A 24,053-nucleotide genomic window follows, 5' to 3' on the forward strand; every position below is an offset into this window, starting at 1 on the left:
TGAACCGGGCCCTGGAAACCTCAGTCTTTCTCCATTGATTGTAAATCGCCAGGCTGTGAGGACCAGGGTGTCTCCACGTGGAATCTGTATCTAGCCACGCCCGTGTCGATGCCCGTCATGAGTAGGAGCTTGACTTACTAAGGAACTTAGTTCATGACCCGCTAGTTGTTGGAACAACCCAAAAGACAGGTTGTGTGAGCAGTATCCCGTTGGCTTTGAAGCAGGCACACCATCTCTGTTACTGAGGGGACCAATGTATCTTCTTCTTGTTTTTAATAGGGAAAAAATGTGTTGAGATGGAAAAGACGTCAAGTATATGTCCGTGGAGGCATTTTTAAAGGCATCTTCTTAGAAGGACACCGTAATGGTAAGTATCAAAAATAATCATTGGCCTCTGCTGGCATGTGTCATTGATTTGCAGCCTGGTTGAATCCAATCTAGCAATCGTTTCTGACGACTTTGGTAGTAAGATTAGCTTTCTTTCTTTTTTAAATTTTTTTTTCAACGTTTTTTATTTATTTTTGGGACAGAGAGAGACAGAGCATGAACAGGGGAGGGGCAGAAAGAGAGGGAGACACAGAATCGGAAACAGGCTCCAGGCTCCGAGCCATCAGCCCAGAGCCCGACGCGGGGCTCGAACTCACGGACCGCGAGATCGTGACCTGGCTGAAGTCGGACGCTTAACCGACTGCGCCACCCAGGCGCCCCAGATTAGCTTTCTTTTTTAAAATCTGTTCGAAATGAGCCAAAGTGCAAAGCAGTGATTTCAAGCTTATTTGGAGTACATACAGTGGCCTGCGTTGGAAATTTAGAGTTTTGTAATAATTGCTTATTCATACAAAGAGCCACAATGCCGAGTGTATCTCATAGATTAGGTATCCAGAGGAGAGGCTCGACTTTCTGATTCACCTCATGTAAGCCGATGCAAAATTTACCCTCAAGTCCATTGGTCACTGAAAGCCCACTGTGAGCTTCTCAAGTGGGCTAGACTGAGCATCTCAAGCTACGGAGGCACTTGAACGGCAGTGCCCCTGCAGAATGGGATCCAAAATGTCAGACGTGTGGTTCTAATGTACAGTGGGGGCCCGCTGAGGCCACAGGATCTTTCTCTCTATCTGGAGAACATAAGTAGAACAGATCCCAAGGAAGGGGAAATGGGTAGAATACTGTTATGATTTGTGGTCGAACTTGTTAAGTAAATCACGTCACACTTCAGAGTCTGGACCTGTCTGCTGCACCACCCCCCAACCCCCGCCATACTTAATTTTGAGAAAGGGTGTGTTTTAATATGTTTTGAGTAAATGCTTCTGTCTTTTCATGGCTCAGCTGTCCATTCAAGCCCTGATAAGGTAGTATTTGTGATTATATTGCTCAAATATTCGTTATCTACCATTTTTCTTGTCGGTTTGAGTGCCACAGCGTCCAAACGTTTCCCACAGTTTGGACCACAAATGGCTTTAAGCTTCTCTCTACAGCTGACCACATAATTTCCATATCTTTACTCTTTCGGTAATAAACTTCTGTAGGATTCCTGGATTCTACACGATTGTCAAGGTCATGTTTTGTATGAGATTCTTGTTCCCAACAAACGTGATTTCCAAATTCCTCCCCCATTTCCAGCCATGAAGAAATGCTAGGTTTTTTTTTTTTTTTTCCAAAGATAAGTTTGGAAACTTTGTTTTTTCCAAACTTTGTTTTTTTCAAAGATAAGTCTGATTAGTAAAGACTAAAGCTGTCGCCCTTTTGTTATGAACATGCAAATTTGGAAGATGATTATAGATGAGAAAATGATTGCTATTTTTATCTTGTATAGGTTATTTTACCAAAGGTATTCGACACACACACAGTTTGTCATCAGCGCATATAGCTCAATAATCATTAACAGCACATTATGTAAATTCCTTTTTCATTTTTATTTCCTTTTTCCAATCTGGGCGAGCATTGCTTTATAACCAGGGCATGAAGTCTCGGAACTATCTGTCTTCCTTCTCACACGAAAAGATTTTGGAACAGGAGCCCGATGCAGCTTGGTGGTAATCATTTCGGTTAGCCGCTGTGCAAGAAGCACTCTGTTTAATATAATCAGGCCGTCCTGGTTCCAGGGAGAAGCAATGGGAATAGGTCTAGCATCAGCCTCCGAGCTGTAGACAAGTCACAGCTCATAATGTGACAGCTCCCATAATGAAACCCAAAGGGAACATTATATAAAGTGCACAATCAGGAGAGGAGAATGAGGACTTCTGAGTCTAGGAACACTTATTATTTTTTTGGCCGTATGCACTTCACCTCAATCTGCATTTGAAAGCACCGGGTATTATCGACATGTTTGTCCAAGAGGCTGTCTAAACTGCCTCTCTGAGCCAGGGCGTGCTTTGAGGTCACAGTTTGGGGTGGCCTTGATGCATGTTGATCCCCCACGTTGGAACTTCCTGCACTGTCTCCGGAGGATGGCGTGGCTGGATGAAAAGCTAACGACAGGGGATTTTCCTTCTCAGGCATTCTCAGAACGGAAAGCTCTGTAGGTCTTAATTTGGAGTAACTGCTGTTCACAAGGGGGGCAGGCTTTGGTGGAAAAGCACACAGACACGTGCATCGGGGCATCGGCGCTTTAATCTAGGTCTGCTGCTAAGTAGCTAGTTCCTGATGATCAGGCTTCTCACTATGAGGAATCTGGGATCGTACATGAAGAAAACCAGCTGTCTAGGAAATACAGAGAAGTCATTAAGCCTCTTTAATCCTTGACAATTTCAGCCTATGCCAGTTTCGTCACATTTTCTATACAATGTTGACTGAGCATTTTCTGGTTTCATACGCTGTGGAGGGAGACTCTTTGCAGGGGATTTTCCTAGGCGTCGGGGACGGTCTTGGTGAACCGATGGTAGAAATGCCTCGATTGTATTCCCAGGATGACTTACTTCAATTGGCAACTGCTGGCCGAGGAAAATGCCTTTCAGGGCAGTCCTGGAACTGAAACTTTCATAGTTCATAGATGAGCTGGGAATTAGGAAGTTCAGTATTCTATGGAACTCAATTTAGGAGTATACTGAACACATCCTGATGATCTGGACAATCCTAGGGACTAATAATACATTCCAATGTTGAGATGGTTTGTTTACAGCCTATTTAGTCCCGAACACATTATCCCAGTGAATGTTTTGTTAAACAATTTGTGATTCGGAGGGACGCAGAGTAGTTCTGTAAATTCATTTGGTGCACCAGTTGGGAAGCAGACTTAAATATAATGATAAAGTTTAAGGGGCGCCTAGGTGGTTCAGTCGGTTAAGCGTCCGACTTCAGCTCAGGTCATGATCTCACAGTTCGTGGGTTTGAGCCCCGCATCAGGCTTTGTTCTGACAGCTCAGAGCCTGGAGCCTGCTTCGGATTCAGTGTCTCCCTCTCTCTCTGCCCCTCCCAGCTCACACTTTGTCTCTCTGTATCTCAAAAATGTATAAACGTTAAAATTTCTTTTTATTTAAAAAAAATTTTTAAAAATGTAATGGTATAGAATATATATAAATATAATAATAATGCAAATATATGTAATGTTGTATATGACCTACATACATATTACATATAATGTAAATATTAATTGTTCTTGGGTCTCTTTGATCCTTCTCCTTTCAACTATTTTTTTGGACCTGTAATGTTTGTTTTGTACCAATATAATACTCCCTATTTTTCCCCGCTGATGTAATGCTGCTTTTCTGCCAAAGCGATATATTTCAGAGTAGAAAAAAGGGGCAAGTGTATCTAGTAGATCATTATACACTATTTATAAGTTATTTATGTGTAAGCTTATTTTATTGATCTCTGGAAGACATACATAAACTCAGCTTTTGAGTAAATGACCATGAGACACGCGAAGGCATAAGGTGAGCCCACTATGGCCACTGGGAAGTCACCTGTTTTTATAAAGTTTTATTGGAACACAGACACACTCTGGCATTTACGGGTTTTGTGTTGGTGTTGGTGTTGGCGTTGGTTTGTTTTGTTTTGTTGTTTGGTTTCTTTATTTATTTTGAGAGAGAAAGGGCACGAGTGTGAGTGGATGGAGGGGAGAGACAGAAGGAGAGAATCCCAAGCAGGATCCACACCATCAACACAGACCATGCAGGGCTCGGTCCCACAAACCATGAAATCATGACCTGAGACAATATCAAGAGCTGGGTGCTTAACCCAGTGAGCCACCCAGGCACCCCTGGCATTTACTTTTTTGTCCACGGCTCTGTTACACTACTGCCCCAGAGTTAAATGATTGTCCCAGAGCACAGGGCCTGGTAGCCAAAAATACTTATTATATGACCCTGTACAATGAACTTACCAATCTGTACTTTAGGGCATGGCAGGATTCTTTGGAGGGTGGGAGTGCCATTCATGGTGAACACCCTGGATTCACAAATTAGTCATATATATTAATATAAAATCAATTATTAGAGGCATATATATATAATACATGCATATACGTATGTGTGTTTTCACATCGGGAATTCTATTAATGCGTCCTCTTCAACCTTTTAAACAGACAGCAGGTGTTTGTAACCTGCAGTCTGGAATGCATGCATCAGTGGGGTCTGGGAGCATACTGGAGTGTCCCCTGTGAAATCTCTATGCACCAGGGAGAGATTTGATGGCCACCAATCCACACAACAGATGTGACGCAGCTGACACACGCCAATTAGCGTGCGTCCTCTCTGGCTGTGGTGGCCGTCTGTGCTCAGTGCTCTGTTGGTTAAGGGTGAGGTTCCCAATGAAGGCAGCCAACCATGGGGAGCCCCCTTGCCTGGCTTTGCCATGCCCCAGTCCATTTGTTTCCTGATCTAGAAAAAACAACCTTTGATTAACTGCAGGCACTTACTGGGATTTTTATTCTGCTTCACTCACCTTTTTAACGAAGTGCATTTTATGAAGGCAAAACCGGGGAGTTCATTGATTCCATGTTTGGTGTGTTGGAGAATCGGAGAGCGAGATAATTCTGACTCAGCACGCTTTCTTCAAGTGGGTAATTAATATCCACAGGGAATGGCGTCGTTTTGTTTTGTTCCTGCAGGTTATCGGATGTCATACTTGGCGTGCTCTGGTAGTAACGATTAACAAAATATATTTCAGTTGTAGATGATTGAGGATCTTTTGCTTAAGAATGTTCTTTTCGGGGCACCTGGGTGGCGCAGTCGGTTAAGCGTCCGACTTCAGCCAGGTCACGATCTCGCAATCCGTGAGTTCGAGCCCCGCATCAAGCTCTGGGCTGATGGCTCGGAGCCTGGAGCCTGTTTCCGATTCTGTGTCTCCCTCTCTTTCTGCCCCTCCCCTGTTCATGCTCTGTCTCTGTCTGTCCCAAAAATAAATAAAAATGTTGAAAAAAAAATTAAAAAAAAAAAAAAAAAGAATGTTCTTTTCATACGCCCTACTTTGTCCCTTTCCCCAGTGAATGCTGAAACACGATTGTCCGTGGTGTCCTGAAGTATTACTTTGTTTAACCATGACGTGGGGTGATGGGGCAAGGCAAAAACTTAGGACCTTGGTGACACTAAGTGTAACATAATCCACATCAAGATGGTTAGTACACTGGACTTCAGCATCGCTCATCGTCCCCTTACGTGAACCTTCCCAGTGTCCTTTATACGCACTTGAAAAATTTAAGTGGAAAATTCTTCACTCTTCCCTATCCTTAGCACGGTGCATGGCACACAGGGCATTCTCAGGAAATGTTGAGTCAGTGCAAGTCAACGCACTCAACCCGGTGCTTCGAAGTGGGTCAGGGTCTAGTTCTGGCTGAGCAGACCACATGGGTTAGTGACATTGGACGAGTCCCCTTACCTCCTCCTGTCCCTTCAGCTGAGATGTGCAGGGAACAAGCCTATGTGATGCCAGTTTTGTCCAGCTCTGGGAAGGCATCCTTCCATGCCTGAAGCTTCCCTACAAACTGGTCCAGAGCGACCAGCCTCCGAGAGGCTGCAAGTTGTTTCTATTATACAGAAAATCTTGGAGCTGTATACATCAGAGGTTCCAATGGCCCCCTCCTTGGGTTCCATTAATCTGCTAAAGTGGCTGGTTCACAGAATTCAAACAAACACATTACTCCCAGATCACAAGTTTATTATATTATAAAAGGGTTTAACTCAGGAACAGCTTTCTGGAAAGGATGAACGTATGGACAGAGGGCGTGGAGCTTCCCTAGTCTCTCCACGTGCACCTCTCTCCCCAAACCTCCACGTTAACTGACCTCGAAGCTCTCCGAAACCCATCCTTTTCCGTTTTATGGAGACTTCGTCATTTCACAGGCTTGGTTGATCAAGTCGTGGGCCATTGGCCATTGATCCAACCTCCAGCTCTTGTCCCCTCCCCAAGGGTCAGAGGTAGGACAAAAAGTTACAATTCTCTAATCAATCACGTGGATGTCTCCGTTAGCAACCAGCACCCGCTGGTAGATACTTTCCAAAAATCACTTCATTAACATAACAAAAACACCATCTTTGCCGTTACCACTTAGGAAATTCCAAGGGTTTTAGGAGTTCTGCTGGGAAGGGGGATGAAGACCCGATATGATTTTCTTATTATAAATCACAGTATCACATTAGGTAAACCAAACGTTTTATTTTTTACCCAGGGGTGAGTAAGCATTAGCTTCTTCCTTTCATTTTGTGAATCTGGAATGAGAAGGAAATCAACGCAGTGGCTTATGGTATTTGACTCTAGGTTAAGAGCCACATGGAAGCCCTGAAGTGTGGATTCTAGAAATTTGGTTTTCCAGTATTTGTTCTGGTCTTATGTATATGCACAGAAGAATATAAATTATTTGCCATTGACTTATCTGTAATTAAGTCTTCTAAATGGACTACTATTTTAGCTGCTATATTTTCTTCTCAATTACTTAGAAAATTTAAGCCTTCCTTGGGGAATGCTTCGTCTTTCACTTGTCCTTTTAATGGTAATTGATTGTCTTGTTCAAATTATGCTGTTCTGGGAAGAAGGTTAACAAATATAATCTGGCAAGGTAATAAGCAAATGGCATCAGATGAATGAAGAGCCCTCTGTGTCCAAGATACGTGTCCTCATTAATTTCTTACCTTTCCAAAGTTATAGATTCATAATGAAGGTGAGCTTTACAATGGGAAATATGGTGGCCACAGAGGTGGCCTGTCATAATACCTGCCCCTTTGCTCTGTTCTGGTTAGTATTGACATTTAGCCTTCTGTGATCATGACTTCATTGCAATTCTCAACTAATTTAATCTTTTGATAAGATACCATATTGTGCATTTTAAAAATATTTAAACCAAATCCTGGCTCAAACACGAATGAATGAGGGGGACTGCAGCTGACAGTGAATAACTGTGATTTATCATTTTATGCTCGGAAACATCCCATTACTGCGTAAACATTTTACTGTGTTTGCCATCAACAGGTTGTCAGGCTATTTAAAGATCATTGCCATTTCTGTCTCTAAGTCTTAGAACCAGCCTTGGAAATGATGTGTCATTGACCACTGTTTAAAAGTTTTTTAAATTAAGTTCTTTTTTGTTTATTTGTTTTGAGAGAGAGAGAGAGAGCAGGGTAGGAGCAGAGAGAGAGAGAGAGAGACAGAGAATCCCAAATAGGCCCGCCACAGAATCTGATACAGGGCTTGATCTCACAGAGTGTGAGATCGTGACCTGCCTGAGTGGAGACCAAGAGTCGGACACTTAACTCACTGAGCCACCCAGGTGCCCCAACCATCGTTTAAATTTTTAAAAAGGAGTAAAAGATGACTGAGTTGGGATTCTAGAATATCTGACCAGAATTAGAACCGATTTAAGGAGGAAGTCCATTTAAGTCCATTTGATCTAAAGTGCATAGAGACCATTTGATGTCATTGTCAGTGGTGATGCCATCTTGGTTTTGTGTAGCTGAACACCGATGAATTGATCATATACCTTAAGGAGGAAGTAGAACAGTTCTTTGTTTGGAAATGGCTTAACTGCTTTCAAAGGAAGTTTCAAAATGACGTGACGTTTCAGGGCGTGGAAAGCACACACCAGCTCTCATGGCGAACACGTCCTCACCGGTGCTTTGTGCTGGATGTCTCCTGAGGATCTTTCATACGGATTTCTTTCTTAGGTTCCCTGGGTTTGAACTCTTTCTCCCACACCTCTGTGCCTGTGCCTACTCTGTGTTTCTTTTTCTTTTTTTAATGATTACTTATTTTGAGAGAGAGTGCGTGCATGCATGCACGCGCAATCAAGCTGTGGGGGGTGCAGAGAGAGACGGAGATGGAGAATCCCTGGCAGGCTTCACGCGGTCACTGCGGAGCCCCATGAGGGGCTCGATCCCACAGCCTGTGAGATCAGGACCTGAGCTGAAATCCAGAGTCAACGCTTAACCAGCTGAGCCCCCAAAAGTGCCCCAACCTACTGTGTATTTCTTAATGAAGAAGTAGCAATTATCTTCCTTAGTTTCTGCTCTTTCTGCCAGGCATTAGCTTCTCATGGCTTCTGTAACAAATGATGACAGACTTAACAGTTTGAATAGCACACATTCATAAATACAGCTCTGGAGGTGAGTTGTCAGGGACAAACACCAAAGCATCCCCAGGGCTGGTACCTTCTGGAAGCTCTGTGGCAGAGTACCATTTCCATGCCTTTCCCCACATCCAGGGTCTGCCAGTGTCCCTTGGCTTGTCACCCCACATCACTGCACCTCTTTGCCTCACCAGTCATGTGCAGTCACTCCTTCTCTGACTCTGACTCCCTCCTCCTTCTCTTAGGAACCTTGCAATTACACTGGGCTCACCCAGATCACCCAGCATCATTTCCTCAACTTGAGACCCTTTACTTAATCACATCTGCAATGTCTTTGTAAAACCCTTTGCCGTGGGAAGGTATACACAACTAACCGCTGAACAACATGGGTCGGAACTCTCCAGGTCTGTTTGTACATGAATTTCTTTCTTTATCACTACAGTCTTGCAAATGTATTTTCTCTTCCTTGTGAATTTCTTAAGAACTTTTTTTTTCTGGGGTGCCTGGGTGGCTCATTCGGTTAAGCATCCGACTTTGGCTCAGGTCATGATCTCACAGTTCCTGAGTTCCAGTCCCATATCGGGCTCTCTGCTGTCAGCACAGAACCCACTTTGGATCCTTTGTCCCTCTCTCTCTCCGACCCTCTCTCTCTCTCTCTCTCTCTCAAAAATAAACATTAAAGAAAAAAAGAACTTGTTCTTTTCTTCAGCTTACTTTGTTGTACAAATACGGTATATAACATATGACATACAAGATATGTTATTGACTTTATGTTGTTAGTAAGGTTTCCCATCAACAGAAGGCTATTACTAGCTAAGTTTTTGGGGAGTCCTAAGTTAGGTGTGGATTTCTGATTGCACAGCGGTCAGTGCCCCGTTGCTCTAGGATCGGAGATTCTGGGGATTTGGAAGTAGATGACTCCGGGGGATCATTATTCAGCCTTCTACACTTAGTAGGTCATGAACTTGTGAGCACCTGTAGGTGCATTCCAGCTGTCATCGTCCATGACCTCCAGGACATCTGTCTCCTTCTTTGGGATGTTCTTCTCATCTTTGCCAAGCTCTTGTGTCTCCTCGTCCTTCCCGAGGCTGCTTCTCAGTCTGTCCACCAGAGCCCTCCTCCCTTATCTTGATACCCACGCCCCTTCCTTCTTCACTCTGTCTCCTTCTGGAATCCTACCCTTTGTACTTGAGGGAGGGAGGACCCTCTCTTGTGTGAACAAAGACTGGGGGCTGCCGATATGGCTTCTGGTAGCCTGCCCTTGTCCCCCTGTGGCACCCCATCTCTCACAACCCTCCACGTGCTCTGTCTGAGGCATGTCAAACCATTTGGAACCTTCCAGAACCAGCAGTATTGACTCAGACCCTCATGTGTCTTGATGTGCTGCCTTCTTCCCCTCCCTTAGCAGACCTTCCTCCCTGGATCTGAGTTCCTGAAAAAAATCCCATTTTGTCTTATGTCATTATGTCACCCAAGTGTCATTTCTCAGGGACGTCTTTCTCCTCCGTGATTATCACTTATTGAAGAGGTCACTTCCATCAACTGCATTCTCTTGTCTAGTTTACTTAAATGTCTGACTTCCCAACTACTCTGAAAAATCCCTCTGGTATAGAAAATATTTTGTAACGTGGTAACCGCCACCCTGTCTGACACAGTGCCCCCACAGGGTCAGAAATGATTTATTGAATTAATTGAATTAATATTTAATTATTGAACTTACTGAATTAATGCAGAAGCGGTGACGATGGTGTTTAGCTATGGTCTCCCTACTTTGTCCCGCTCTCATAAATGCATCCGTATTCGTTTCGTACCTCGCGCACGTCTGTGTTGGGTGTTATCGTGATCGATTACTTAAACACCCATTAAACTTGAGCGTTCTCTGTAGCGTCTGCTAAAATTTATTGACATTCACACACAGTCGTCAAAAGACGTCAGATGTTGCAAATGACCTAGACTCTCCTGGTTCCACACAGCCCCTTCCTAACGTTCTGGAGAACGGTGGATGCACCAAGCAAGGTGAGAATTAACTTCTCCCCGAAGCACAGAGAGTTACCATCCCTGTCGCTTAGAGGGAGACCAGCGAAATATTGGTGCCTCGTAGTGCAGTAATGTTATCCCCAGGAATGCTTTACATGCATTGCACGTCAAGAAAAATGTAGGCCAGGGCGGCTCTGCTCTTAGGGAAAATCCTAAGGAATAATGCTTTCAAAATAACATCAAGAAATGAAAGTGAAGATTACCAAAAAAAAAAAAAAATTGCTGTCAGCAGTTTAGACCTTCTGAAGGTCATGTAGAGAGAACCGCTTACCTGAAGTTGACAGCAACTCTGATCTCTCTCTGTTTGTTTTTGTTTTTGTTTTTGTTTTTTTTGAGGGAAATCATAGTTGAGTTTTTTTTCCTTAATACAGTTTCTGCTGCTACTTTCTATGTTATAAACAGCAAACAAGTGTGTTTAGTGTTCATGATCTCCAAGAAGCGGACATATCCAGCATTACATGGGACGTCTTTCATGTTAATTGGTATTTCGGTGTCGTTTCATGAAGTAAGGTTTAGTCGAGCGCTCGCCCACGTGGAAATGCACTTAACGCTGCTGTTCTCTGTGGGTTTCTTGTGTTGGAGCCTTTGCAAATTGAACTCCCTTCCTAAAGCTGCACAAGCACTTTTCAGACACCAAAGGAGGTGAATTTACTAAAAACCAAGGGATCTTGGTGATGGGATGTTAATTTATTTTGATCATGTCCTGTGAGCTCTGAAAAGTGAGATAACTAGTAGATGACAGGGAGTCATAAGGAGATGTCCTTAGCAAGGAAGAGACGGACCCCACTTCTCAGCCCTGTAAGCTAAGAAAAGGCTACCTCCTTCTCCATCTTGGTGTTGCACATGGCTTCCACCTGAACTTGGATGGTGTCCCTGTGATTTGGAATTGCTGTTTGGTCCCCCTGCTGTCTCCACCTGATGGACCCTAGAGGTCGGGTTTCAGGTGGCCTGGAGTCAGTACTGAGATGCTGAACTCGGTGACTGCTCCCTCATATGGTGTGAACAAAACACTGAGCAGATGAGGGCATCACGGTCTGTGAACGCTCAGTTACTGACCAGGGGGCCCACATGCACCTTGGGGAATTCAGACATCTGGGTTTCTCCCTCTTAGGAATGCCATAAAAGTCACCAGAGTAGCAGGACTCCAAATGTTAACCTACTCAAATTTCTTTGTCCAGAAAAATGACTTCTCCAAAGCCCTTGAGACTCAGGGGAGGTGGTTGACGTTTAGGCTGGAACGATCTTGCTGCGGAGATGACATTGCCCCAAGCCTTATCACTGTGTCTGGAGTATATTAATGTCTTATAAGTTGTGACTGAAACATGCCTTATTTTCCATGCCATTCCCAGTGGTTGGCTGTTTTTTACTTCTTACTAGGTTTTTTTTTTTTTTTTTTTTTAGTTTTTATTAGTATGGGAGCTTCCTTACTTCAGTCCTTCAACAGCTGGAGTTGATGTTCATTTCTGCCAGTGCCCTGTAATTCAGGTTTCCTCTATTTTCCCTGGGTTGTGTGAACTATCTCAGCACACACACCTGACCGGCAAGATAAATATACGCTTAGAGTTTCTATATTTTACTCATTTTTAGAAGAAGCCAGCGAAGGGAGACCTAGTTCTCACGCTGTTTTGGACTGTACACGTGATGTTGAGTGAGTTGCCTGGTGGTTAAGATCGTGGCTCTCATTACATTGCAATACTTGATGGCAAACGAATGAAATAGTGCCCACTGGCATAATTATGGATGCATTTGTTGTTCCGTGGTTTTCAACCTTGCTTTCATATGCGTATGTGTTTGATTCTGCCAACGGTTGGGCAGGTATCTCTTGTCCGTCTTCCACGGATAGAAACTCAGGTCTAAGCAAGTGAGATGGTTGCCAGAAACATGACCGTGGGCTCTTTTTCGGTGGTTGTCTTGTCCGTCGTGTGCACAAGGCTCACAGGAAGTGTGCCTTCCCGGAAGGAGTATAGAGTGACAGAATCCATATAGGAACGCAGGCAGGGATACACTTCTCTTTACAGCAAAGCGCATTGTGGTCTTTACTCAGGTATCAGAAGGTGGTGCATGAACGTGATAGCACTTGATTGTGCTAAAGTATGTCATAGAGTCTGCATGTTATCTCAGTTGGTCATGGAATATTCGAGACACATAAGGAGAGCGCTAACCCCTGGCCAACTTCCTGATGCTATCTGAGTTGCCTCCATCACTGTCCCACCAAGTGTCATGTGTCTGAACTTTCTAGATGCCTCCTGGTGTTCTTTAAAAATGTCCCGAGCTGCTTCGGCGTATGAGCGGTTTTTCATGTTCCAAGGACATGATTCTGCATGAGCAGTCTGCTGTTATTTGGCAAATGATTCAAATTATAAGTACATCTAGACATCCTATATGGGAAATAAACATATGTCAAGATATATTATAATGCTTGTGGAATCAAACAACGATAGATGGGAACAGGGTATTATTCCAACGTATAATAGAAGTAAGGGGAATTGTGTGCCCCCAAATACCATTATTTCTCTTTTCACTGTATCACCCTAGCCTTCTACCTCCTGAATCCAGCCTTATCTCTTTGGGTTGTCAACCAAAGCGTGGGCTGACAATTAGATAGCGTTTCCTCTGTGCTGGGACCTGTTCCAAGTGCTTTTTATATATGAACTCCATCATCTCAACCACCGTAGCCAGTACTTACATTCATATCGGTTTCTTACGCCTGCTGGAACAAATGACTGCAAACCCACTGGCTTAAGACAACACACATTTATTATCTGACAGTTCTGGGGTTCAGAAGTCCAAAGTGAGTCTGTTGGCAGTAACATCAACATGGCGGCCGGCTGCATTTCTCCCCAGGTTCTAGGGAACAGCCTGTTTCTTGGCCACATCTGACAGGGGTTGCCATATTACTTGGCTCCTTGCCCGCTTCCTCTATCTTCAGAGTCATTGGCTGAGTCCTGCTCATGCTACCGTCTCCCCGGTTCCCTCTCTTCTGTGTCCCTCATTCATTTATAAAGACCCTTGTCATTCCATTGGGCCCACCTGGATAATCCGGGATCGTCTCCCCATCTCAAGGACAGCTGACTAGCCACCATAATTCTATCTGCAGTCCTTATTCCTATTTTCCATATAATGTAACATAGTCATAGGTTCTGCGGATTAACGCACGGGCATCTTTGGGGTCCATTAACTCCACCTACCACACAATTATGATCTTCACAGGTGAGGAAACTGAACTCTGAAGGTTAAAGGCCTTCACCAATGTTGTAGGGTGGGTCTGTGGTGGAGACATGGGAATGTAGAGCCACAGAGTGACTCCTGGAGGGCAGGGTTGTCTTTGCACTGGGCTTGAGCTCAGATCCTTGCGAACCCAAAGTCAGTCGGTAGTTGCCTTTTGGCCTTCTATATGAATGAGCAGGTACAAGGCCATGAGTTAGCCATGGAGGGTTGGGAACAGAGTGCAGTTAACATGGACAGTGAAACAATATTGAACCAAAATATGAAGCCTGACCGAACAATTTTGGTGTCATAGATTTTTGTGCGCGTGTGCAAAGACCAGGCACCAACTTTCTAAAAATCCGAATTTAAAGGGTGCTCTTCTCTTCCTAGATGACACAGATATTTCACTTGAATTGTCAGGAGAAAAAGACATCTAATGATTATCCAGACTCAGAAAATGGAGGCCATGGGAATGCTCACGATTTGTCAGGAAGCCCCGCGTTTCTCCTTTGCAAGCTCTTTGATCGCAGCTTAAGACATGCGTTAATTGCTTAACATCAACTTGTAAATAGTATTTCCACAACATGAATGGAAAACTTTCTCAAGTAATCCTTGTTGTTTTGCCGATTGTGGCTTTTATTTTAGATATTCAATTTTGCTGATGTATTTTAAGAACTCAATTAAATTACAGAGGGATTGATTTGAAGTCAGCAACCTCTTTATGTTAATGCTGCCAAATATCCTTTAACATAAGAGTGCTAAGAGGCACCAGAAAATTTAAAGCTCAATTAACACCGAGGGGTTATATTATTGAATTGTTTCAGCTCTACTGCACAGAATGCCTTAACACTGGAAATACTTTATATCCTAGTGGTGAAGAGCACAGAATTTAGAAGGAAACAAATGACGTGAATCCTGACACCACTTCTGTCTTCTTGGACAGGGCTTAACTGCTTGGGCCATTTTCTTCTCTGTAAAATGGGCCCAGTGGTATCCCTCTCACGGGATACTTGTGTGGGGCAGATGAGAAGACCAGGTCTTCCGACTGGAACTATGTTGGCATGCGGCTGGGCGACAGAAATACTTGTTTATGTAAACAAGTTTTGGCAATTAGATAATTTTTTTAATTTTTTGTGTTTATTTATATTTTTGAGATTTTAATTTTAAAGTTTATTTATTTTGAGAGAGAGAGAGAGAGAGAGAGAGCGTGAGTATCAGAGAGAGAGGGAGAGAGAGAATCCCAAGCAGACTCCGTGCTGTCAGTGTTGAGCTCAGTGCAGGGCTGTATGTGAGAACTGTGAGATCATGACCTGAGCTGAAGTCAAGAGTCAGACGCTCAACTGACTGAGGCATCCATGTGCCCCTGAAGAATTTAGTTTTAAGTAATCTCTACATCCAACCAACATGGGGCTCAAACTCACAACCCTGAGATCAAGAGTCACACGTTGTACCAACTGAGCCAGCCAGGTGCCCCTAAATGATAGTGTTTTAAAATTAAGACTTTATATGTTTAGAATGGATTTAGGTCCACAGCAAAAGCAAGCAGAAGGTGGAGAAATTTCCCACATACGTCCTGCACCTGCATATGCATAGCCTCCCCCATTATCTACACCCCAACCAGAGTGTGTGTGTGTGTGTGTGTGTGTGTGTGTATGTAAATATATATGTAAATACCTATATGTAAATACAGCTGTATATTTACATACACATTTTAACCAAGGATGAACCTACCATCGACACATCATTATCACTCTAACTCCACGGTTTATATAAGGGTTCCCTCTTGGGGTTGTACATTCTATGTTGTGCGCAAATGTATAATGACATGTATCCCCCATTACAATATCATACAGGGTAATTTTGTTGCCCTAAATTTACTCTCTGATCTGCCTATCCATCCCTCCCTCACCCACCTCAACCCCATGACAACCACTGATCTGTTTACTGTCTCCATGGTTTCGCCCTGTGCGGAATGTCATCGAGCTGGAATCATACAGCCTTTTCAGATGGACTTCCTGCACTTAATAATGTGCATTTAAGATTCTCCCCCATCTTGTCCTAGCTTGATTGCACACTTCTTGTGAGCCCTGGGTACTATTCCATTGTCTGCGTGGGCCACACTTTATCCATTCACCTAGTTAAGGACATCTTGCTTGCTTCCAACTTTTGGCAACTACGAATAAAGCTGCTGGAACCATCCACGTGTGGGTTTTCGTCTGGACGGAAGTATTCAGCTCCTTTGGGTAAATACCCAGGAGTGTGATTGCTGGAATATAGATGATCTGTCATGTTCTGTCAAAGGGAAGAAGCCACTTCTTTTCTTGACTTCTGAAATGGTTATGTGCATTGAGAATGAGAATGCACTTAGAAAAATTATTCTTCCGAAGGCAGTGACAGTGTGTTTGCCAAAGGGATTAATCAGACCTATTTTTAGCATAGCATTTCTAGCATGGAAAACAAGCAAATAAGAGGAGGTGTGTGGGAGTGCAGACCAGCCCGCTGACATGGGTTCTGTGGCTGAGGATAGGACAGCAGGCCACCCAAACTCTCTGATGTCTACGTTCACGATCCCATGTGTCCGAGTAGCGAAAGTCAACCATCGCAAGCTTAAAGGACTAGACAAACATGATACATCACTGATGTCACAGAAAATCACATCTGCTCCCTGGTCGTCTCCTTTCTTCTCCCTAAGAGTAAATGTTTTCCACATCTTTGCAGCCTTACCCTGCGTAAGCTTCTCTTCCGGGGAAAACGTATGGGATTTAATTTTCTGTATCTGTAATCCTAAAATTGGAAAGTTAATCCCACAGTGCCATTCCGATAAACCATGGAGTTTTCATTTGCAAATTCGAGGGTGTGGAAATTGTCACAGATTGCTGATTCCTTTGGTATAAAAGACCAAAGGGCAAGAGGATGTCTGTAATTCTGAACAAATGCGGTGTCTCGCATTTTTGCAGAACAGCCGTAATGCATTCTTCTGTGTTGATAGGCAGCTACGTTTAATAGTTTCTTTTCTCCACTTTTCAGAGTCATCTTTGTGTTTCTTACCCCGAGGGGGATAAGCAGTGTAACCGGTTGGGTATATACGCCGTTTTCTCACCCAGCGTTGACGTTAGTTTTGCCTCTGCCTGCCTCAATGAGACGATGGCGTGTGTGGAAATGCCAGCGACGGTGGTGGCAAGGTCTGCACTTTTGCCCGAGTTGCATTTTGGGGTCCGCTTCCTGCCACGTAGCATGTAGCATATTCATTGACTTTAGTTTGCGCTTGTTGCCAGACCTGTGGTCAGGTTCATTGGATGTTGTGTTCTCTAAAGGTGTACATGAGGCTCTTACCCAGGCTTAGACGGGAGACCTCAGCCTGAGTGGAAACACTAGAGGTCACCAGGAGCCCTTTAGCCACATGATGGGACAGGACACAGCTCACTCTCTTGAGCTGACTGGATGACATAGATGGAAGAAAGTGGCCATATTTTATAGTTTTTTAAATGTTTATTTATTTTAAAAGAGAGAGAGAGAGAGAGAGAGGCAGAGCACGAGTGGGGAGGGACAGAGAGAGAGAGGGAGACCGAATCCCAAGGAGGCTCCACACTGTCAGCGCAGAGCCCGATGTGGGGCTCAAACTCACGAACCAGGAGATTGTGACCTGAGCTGAAATCAAGAGTCAGACGCTTACCAGACTGAGCCACCCAGGTGCCCCAAGTGAGGACAGTTTAGAGCTCATTGTTGGCAAATATATTTTGTTGTGCCTTCCGTATACTCACCCTCACTCCTGGGTCCATCTTATTTTTCTGTGGAAGTTTTCGCTTTTAGCCCTGTTTCTTAGTTTTTTAAAAATTGGTTTAATCTAACTGTATTAGATGCATCTGTGCCAGATAAGAAAAGCAAAAGTACTTGATGGCACGATGTATAGGAAGAATGAGATACTACACGAAATATATTGAGTCAAGCTGTGTCTCACTTTGGAAAGTGCTTACTTTGATGTAAACAAATTGCCTTCCATAGAGAGTGTTCTCCATACTTCACGGGGGTATGTATATAAAGCACGTAATCTTATGCTACCAAACCATTTCCCTTGCTAGTTTACTTTTTTAAAAAACTTTTTGCAAGTTTATTTATTTATTTTGAGAGCAAGAGAGAGAGAACGGGGAGGAGCAGCGAGAAGGAGAGAGAATCCCAACATGGGGCTCGAACCCATGAACCATGAGATAGTGACCTGAGCTGAAATGAAGAGGCAGATGCTTAACCCACTGAGCCACCCAGATGCCCCTCTAGTTTACTGTCTAATGCAGGTCCTTGTATTACCTGCAGGGCTGTTTTTGTCAGAGTGACACAAGTCATTTCCGTGGTGGTGGACAATCCCATGTTACTCTCTAACCGGGTTGGACTGAATACACCCAATGATCTTGTTACGTCTTCCAGACTCTATGCTCAGGTGAAGTTCTCTCCAACCACAGGATTCCATCACGTGTAGCAAAGCACTGTCTTTTACGCTCCTCCTCAGGAAACAGAGGAAATTTATTCTGGAGGAATTCAACCCAGGCAGTAAACACCAGGTACTTCATGTATAGTGGAGTAAGGACTGAGGACTCAGACTGAAAACTAGGAATTATATACATTTCGCTTACCACTGGCTACACAGCCTTTTCTCTCCCCTACGTCCCCTGGGTGAAAGCCCTTATACAAACCGATATTGGAAGATTCTTTTTTTTTTTTTTTTTTTGAGAAATTGAATGGGCCACGGAAAGAATCCCATAATTGGCATTTGAAGACCATTTGAGTAAATTGCTTTTTCATTGTACAGAGGTCCACCTGCTGAAAACCCCCATTTGGAGCTTATTCTCAAATGAGAAAAGATACTCTACCACCCTACATATTCTAGTGAAACTCTTCATAAGAGAGTCTAAGGATAGCCAATAGAAAAAAGTTATCTGGAGGGAGTGCACAAAGCATCAAATAGAAAACACACACTCAAAAAATCTCTAATCTGTAACTTGTGCGGGAGAAGCCAAACTATTGATCCTTAAAGCAAACAAACAAACGAACGAACGAAATGAGAATCCCATGAAAAAGTAACATAATAGCTTTGTTGTAAAGAATTGGATTGGAAAATAAATATGAAGATATTTCTTGTTGGTAAAATCTAAGGAGAGCGCGATGGGAAAGGAAATTAAAAAGAATTAATTAAAACTCAGTCTGGGAATTTATCATACATGCAGTGATTGCAGAAAGAGGTAGAAATGACTTATAAGTAATTTAATTTTCCCCCAGCATTGAAAGACTTATGCTTCCAGACTTTTGTGGTGCAGCAGACGCCCAGCCCATGAGTAGAGTGAACCTCACTCCCCAGCACATTGTCGTGGGATTTCAGGACAGTAGCCACATAGACAAGATGCTGAGAGCTTGGGATCCTCACAGCGTTGGAGGAGCGTATAAAAAGAGAGAACAACGTAAATAATCAAGAGTTAGAATGCCCCGGGACCCTTCAAAGTCTTTACCAAAGGTTCTGAGACAGAGGAAAAGATTCACAATAGTAAGAAAAACCGGTTGACAACATGGACCTCTATCCTGAACCAAATTGTCAATGTGAAGTCAGAGTAAACTTGCACTCATGCAGGCTCTCAAAAGATTGGCCTTTCATGCACTCTTTCTCAGAAAGCTGTGTGATTGTGTCTTCCTTCAAATGGCAGAGTAAATAAAATGGAAAGAGTTGGTTTCCAAGAAACCATGGACTCAGTGGAAGATGGCGGAAGGAATTGGGTCCCAGATGAGTGCAGGGAGCAGATTGGGACAAGAAGGATCCTAGACAGAGAGAGACATGGAGGGAAAAAAAAATAAACAACAGGAAATAGGCGTTTGACCTGTGCAAATAGTACTTGGGATGGGCTACAGTTTTGTGGGAGCGGTTAGAAAAATCGAAGAACGGATCTAGAGAAAGCATGAAAATGAAAACCTGAAGCCGTTACTGAATAACCGGTCACCCACATGGAACAGGTTATTCAAGGAGGGAAATTTTACAAGCTGGGTCCGAGTGGCCGTGAATCGCCTGGTTACGACAATGTTAATACTAAAGAGTGATATACCCTAAATAGCGTTGTAAGGATATTGGGATGTGGGGCGCAAAGATGGAAATTGGGTACTGGCGGTTGCCCATAGAAAAATTTTAGATAATATCCAGAAATAATACATGAAGAACTAGCAGCATGGAAGTATTATTTAGAACTACAGTGGAACGTATTTGGAGAAGAAAAGGGCAGGGATCTGGAAGTATCTCCCGAGGTAGATTTGGTCATGGTGGGCATGTATCTTGGGGCAGGGATTTGCTGTTGGGTGTTACCGGTGCTTATACTTTGGCCTTGATGACTTCATGCGAGTGTCTGTTGAAACAGTGCTTCCAAAAGAAACAAATAAAATAGGGCCCAAATTGCATGGCACGTGTGTGTGAAGATCCCCGTCAGAAGCACCGTTTTGCAAATGTGGCTGACCCCGCACATCACCTGGAGAACTTAAGAGCTGACCCCAGAGAGTCTGGCTGACTTGGTCCTGAGTGCTGTCTGCACAGTGGGATTTTTCAGGGTTCCCCAAGGATTCTCTATCACAGTAGAAATTGAGAAGCACGACCTAGAGTAGAACAGGTTATTGCTTTAACTTAAAATCCCACCCATTATTCCCTTCGCCTGGACACAGTGCCTTCCCTTAAAAACCAAGGCTCCAGACTGAGCAAATTTCAGCACTCATGCTCTGTCTCTCATTCCATGAGGCCCTTTTCCTCAAGGGCCAGGGACATCATTACCGGCACCAGAAATTTGTTCAGTGGTCAAGGATGCTGGTATTGAAGCAAAATTTCTTTCATTATGACCTGCTCTTTCGCCAGCTGCTATGGTGGGAAAGACTGAGTTCCTGCCTACGAGCGCTGGTGATTATCAACAGCACCGTTTTCCTGTTTTTTCCAGCGAGCAAGGGCTGCCTTCCTTCAGCGTATCCTCCACCTGCAGGTCTGTTATCCAACAAGAAGCCGGTGGCTTCCAGAAGCGTTTATGTTTGAGTCCCTTTTATCCTAGGAGAAGCTAACTCATTAAACTGTGCAGTGCTGGCATTTAGGTCTGGCCCGGTGACATGATCTTAGTGTTGAGTCTGTTTCTCTAATTATTGATGGAACAGACTTGCTCATTTGTTCCCTGTCTCTGCTGAAGATGCCTGTGGTCTGTGCTGCTTGGAGGTCCCCGTTCTATGATCTGGAAAACCGAGTATTTCCACAGAGGTCTCCTCTGATGGCGAGCTAGGTCTCTATCGTTCCTCTTCTGATTTTCCTTTGACCTTTTCTGAGTGTAGGCTCCCCAGTTTTTCTCTTTTAGAGTATTCTTAAAGCTAATGCATTTTTTATATGAAATTTATTGTCAAATTGGTTTCCATACAACACCCAGTGCTCATCCCAAAAGGTGCCCTCCTCAATACCCATCACCCACCCTCCCCTCCCTCCCACCCCCCATCAACCCTCAGTTTGTTCTCAGTTCTCAACAGTCTCTTATGCTTTGGCTCTCTCCCACTCTAACCTCTTTTTTTTTTTTTCCTTCCCCTCCCCCATGGGTTCCTGTTAAGTTTCTCAGGATCCACATAAGAGTGAAACCATATGGTATCTGTCTTTCTCTGTATGGCTTATTTCACTTAGCATCACACTCTCCAGTTCCATCCACGTTGCTACAAAAGGCCATATTTCATTTTTTCTCATTGCCACGTAGTATTCCATTGTGTATATAAACCACAATTTCTTTATCCATTCATCAGTTGATGGACATTTAGGCTCTTTCCATAATTTGGCTATTGTTGAGAGTGCTGCTATGAACATTGGGGTACAAGTGCCCCTATGCATCAGTACTCCTGTGTCCCTTGGATAAATTCCTAGCAGTGCTATTGCTGGGTCATAGGGTAGGTCTATTTTTAATTTTCTGAGGAACCTCCACACTGTTTTCCAGAGCGGCTGCACCAATTTGCATTCCCACCAACAGTGCAAGAGAGTTCCCGTTTCTCCACATCCTCTCCAGCATCTATAGTCTCCTGACTTGTTCAAAGCTAATGCATTCTTAATGTTCTTTAGTGTATTTCTATAAGCTCTTCATTTGTGAACTAAAGTGAAACACACGGGCACCAGAGTGGCTCAGTCGGTCAAGTGTCCGACTTTGGCTCAGATCTTGATCTCGCGGTTCTTGGGTTCGAGCCCCGCATGGGGCTCGGTGCTGACAGCTCTGTCTGCTTGTGTTCTGTCTCTCTCAAAAATAAACATCAAAATGAAACACCAAAAATGGCCTTATTGGGACTGAGGCTTGTAATTTTAATCTAGTCAGGAGGGGAGCAGCTACCCTCTCACACACATGTGCACACACCCATAGAAGTGAAGCTTGTTTGTTGATACATATTGAAGCCATTTATCTGGGCTACCCTAAATTCAATATGTTCTCTAACGACCTAGTTAATTCGAAGGACATACTTAATAGAGGGAAATTGTTTCCTATTTGTTGTTTTAAGATCTCTGTGTTGCAGTCAGCCCACGGTGCTCTAATATTTGAAGTTGCGGTAGGACGTCTTAATAGGGAACCTTCCGCGTTGGGACGTTTCCACTTGAGGGAGTTTGCCAGGTGATGATTTCACATCCGGGTTTTATAGACGTGTGTCCCACATCCTTTGAGTGACACTGTCTGGGGTGGCCAATTGAAAACATGCACTCACAGACTTGTTAAGAGATAATTAAACATGGGGGAAATAGAACAGTCATGGCAGAGGATTTAATTGGGCTTAATTGGGTTCGGGGGAATAGGCCACGGGAAAAGAATAGCTCTTAATAGGAGGTCTGAAAATAGCCAAGGAAAGCATTAATTGCAGAAAATCTGTGACATCTGATTACTGTAGTGAGAAAAAAAAGACCAACCTTTTTATATCCTTCTGTATAGAGGAGGAGGTGACTGGTAGAAAGAAATCTTCCCACACATATATTTAAGAAGAACAAGACGGAGTTCCAGATTCAAAAGGGACGGTAGACAGGCTCCCTGTGCAGGCAAGAGATAGACCCACCCTTTTAGAGTTTCAGGACTTTGCCATTTGATGCGAAACACTCTGGAGCTTATATAACGTTGAGCCTCTCCTGATATTTCTCTGAGAAATGGAGCATGAGGTTAAGAGGACAGGGATCCGGAATCACTCCTGGTCGTGCATGTCTCTCATCACTTCTGTTTATCCCTGGGATTCTTTCTCATGGCTTCATAGAAGAGACACCCCCCCCCCCCGACCCCGGGTACACAGCATCCAATTTAACAGTCCTTTATTTTCAAGTTGTAGGGTTGACTTTTAAGTGCCTTGGTTCAGACAGAGAAAGACCATGTAGTTGGTGGAATCTCTCTGGAAGTTATCCAGAGATCATCCCCATCTCCCCAGGGCACAGATAGTTGTTCAGTTCCTGGATGAGGGAAACTCCAGTGTTGTTCTTAGTCATTTGCTGTGGGCACAGCTTTGTCCTCCAGGAGGTCATGTTGATGTGGTCTCAGGTTCCACCAAAGTGTGTCCAGGGAGGGGCGACCGGGAAGATGTCCTTGACCTGGGAGGATACGATCAGAGCCAAGCAAGAGCTGCGGGTGGAGGGAAGTGTCATTAATTTTCCTGGTGGACTGACGGTAAGGGCAGGACTTCCCAAGGGAGGGAAGGAGAGCAGAAAAGCTTGAACGAGATAGTTGTGTAGGTGCTGTTCATTCTCCCGACCACATCCGCCTTAGACGCGGCAGACAGCGGGGCCATAACGTTTGCTGGACCCACGAGGTCAACGTCGCGGACTAACTGGTCTCCACCATGAGGTAGTTCGGCCATCAGGGGTTCTTAACCATGTACGCTTGGGGTGTCTGTGTGTGTGTGTGTGTGTATGACTCCTTTGTCAGCTTGGTGAAAAATACACACTTTTTCTAAAAATAACACTTTTAAGTCTTCTTTTATCATTTTTTAAATGTTTATTTATTTGGAGAGACAGAGAGAGCAAACAATGGAGGGGAAGAGAGAGGGGGAGACAAAGAACCCCAAGCAGGCTCTGTGCTGTCGGCAGGGAGCCCCATGCAGGGCTTGAACTCACGAACTGCGAGGTCATGACCTGGGCTGAAACTTAACTGACTGAGCCACCCAAGCGCCCCAACGCTTTTACGTCTTTAAAAAATATTTTTTTTAACATTTATTTATTTTGAGAGACACAGAGAGGCAGAGCATGAGCAATGGGGTGGGGGTGGAGAGAGAGAGATACAGAATCTGAAGCAGGCTCCAGGCTCCGAGCTGTCGGCACAGAGCC

General features: G+C 44.0%; 1 protein-coding gene across 5 annotated transcripts in view; it reads left to right on the top strand.

The window, feature by feature from the left end:
* The window catches only part of NLGN4X (neuroligin 4 X-linked), a 334,832-nt gene that overhangs the window by 42,311 nt on the left and 268,468 nt on the right, over positions 1 to 24,053 (top strand). For all 5 annotated transcript variants that reach the window (XM_040460135.1, XM_040460138.1, XM_040460140.1 and 2 more), the window contains exon 3: positions 280 to 367. The gene's annotated coding sequence lies outside the window, so the exon portion shown is untranslated. The remainder of the gene's footprint in view (positions 1 to 279; positions 368 to 24,053) is intronic.

Source organism: Herpailurus yagouaroundi, unplaced genomic scaffold (genome assembly GCF_014898765.1).
Source record: "Herpailurus yagouaroundi ecotype Mexico unplaced genomic scaffold, PumYag 248, whole genome shotgun sequence".
NCBI classification, from domain to species: Eukaryota; Metazoa; Chordata; class Mammalia; order Carnivora; family Felidae; genus Herpailurus; species Herpailurus yagouaroundi.